At 37.4% G+C, this 1,936-nt stretch overlaps 1 pseudogene; it reads right to left on the bottom strand.

Moving 5' to 3' along the window:
• Positions 1-843: 843 nt before the first annotated feature.
• On the bottom strand, positions 844-1,261 carry LOC129076140 (small ubiquitin-related modifier 2-like; annotated as a pseudogene).
• Positions 1,262-1,936: the final 675 nt, after the last annotated feature.

Here is a 1,936-nt window from a genome sequence, read left to right as displayed (position 1 = left end):
TACCCAAGATTAAAGATAAAGAGAAAATCTTGAAAGCAGAAAGAAGAAAGGAAAGAGTTACCTACAAAGGAGTTCCCAAAAGGCTATCAGCTTATTTCTCAAAAGAAACCTTTCAGGCAAGAAGGGACTGGAAAGAAGTATTTGAGGTCATGAAAGGCAAGGGCCTACATCCAAGATTACTCAACCCAGCAAAGCAATCATTTAGAATGGAAGGGCAGATAAAGTGCTTCCCAGATAAGATCAAGTTAAAGGAGTTCATCATCACCAAGCCCTTATTTTATGAAATGTTAAAGGGACTTTTCTAAGAAAAAGAAGATCAAAAACTGTGAACAGTAAAATGACAACAAACTCACAACTGTCAACAACTGAACCTAAAAAACAAAAACAAAAACTAAGCAAACAACTAGAATAAGAACAGAATCATAGAAATAGAGATTGTATGGATGGTTATCAGTGGGGAAGGTGAGAATAGAGAATGGGGAAAAAGGTACAGTGGGTAAGAAGTGTAATTGGTAGACACGAAATAGACAGAGGGAGGTTAAGAATACCATAGAAAATGGAGAAACCAAAGAACTTATATATACAACCCAAGGACATGAACTAAGGGGGAAAGTGGGGAATGCTGGAGGGTGGGGTGGTGCAGGGTGAAGGGGAGTAATGGGGAGACAAAATGGGACAACTATAATAGCATAATCGAAAAATATATATACTTTAAAAAAGAAAGAATAATGGAAACTATACTGTTGTAGTCAGGAAGTGGTGGAGCAAAATTGTAGTTTTCTAATTGAGAATGTATTCTTGGTCTGGAGGAAGAGTCCTGGAGTAAAGTAGCAGGTTCCCTTTTTAGTAAACACCTCCTGTCTGCAGCTGGAACACATCAATTGTATCTTTATCCTCCATTTCCAACTGTGCAGGTGTGTCTGTTTCATTGATTGGCTGTCCATCAAATTGGAATCTGATCTGCCTCTTTGACCAACCCTGTTGTTCACAATAGGCTTTCATTACTTTTCTAAGTAGTATATGCCTCAATCTTAAACTGCACCACAGAACCATCCTTCCCCGCCACTTTCAAATTAATGTGACCATTGTTCTCAGTCATGACTCCTTTCTTGAGGTTTTGTTGGGCAATAGAGAGCACCAGAGTCTTCTCAGCTGCCACTTTACAAATGAGGCACCAGGTTCCCACTAAATGAGCCTGGCAGGTCTGTTTTATATATCTCACTTTGCAGTCAGTCTTCAGCCATTTTATACACGTCACCATACACACATCTGCATCCAGACAGTCCCATAGCTTCAATTCCTACCATTTAACTTTATATGCTCTTAAAGTCATCATTTTTTAAATATAGAGGGGAAAATCATTATTCAGCATAATAATAAATGACTATTATTTGGCATTATAGTAATCTTAATAATGGTAATAGCAGCTATCATTTATCAAGTGCTTATGTGGTTTAGGTAACATGCTATATGATTTATGTACCTTATCTCATTTAATCCCTATAAAACTCCCATCAGATCAATCACCCTCATTTTACAAATGGGGAAACTGAGGCTCAGAAAGATGAACTTACCCAAAATTATAGCAGCTAATAGGTGAGAGAGATGTCATTTGAACCCCACTTGCATCCTTCCCAAATTCATATTCCTGACCTCCAAGCTCATGATTCTTAACCCAGTCTGCATGTTAGAATGACAATTAAAGTTGTATCTCTAGAAGCGGGATCCAGGAATGAGTAATTTTTAAGACTCCCAGGTGTTTCCATGTAGCCAGAAATTTCCTAAAGTTTTACTGAAATTTTATTCTTGAAAATATTTGTGTGACAGTTTGGTTACTTTTTATAAGTTGCTGTATTAGAAAAACTCAGTTTTCTACTTGAGTCTTTGCTATTCACACAAAACACTTCTGATCATCAAGTGTGGGAAGGTTTTTACC

This window comes from Pteronotus mesoamericanus, unplaced genomic scaffold, assembly GCF_021234165.1.
Source record: "Pteronotus mesoamericanus isolate MK-2021 breed Mesoamerican mustached bat unplaced genomic scaffold, CSHL_Meso_final contig_57, whole genome shotgun sequence".
NCBI classification, from domain to species: Eukaryota; Metazoa; Chordata; class Mammalia; order Chiroptera; family Mormoopidae; genus Pteronotus; species Pteronotus mesoamericanus.
Note: the sequence above shows the minus strand (reverse complement) of the source record. Positions and strands in the feature narration are given on the sequence as shown.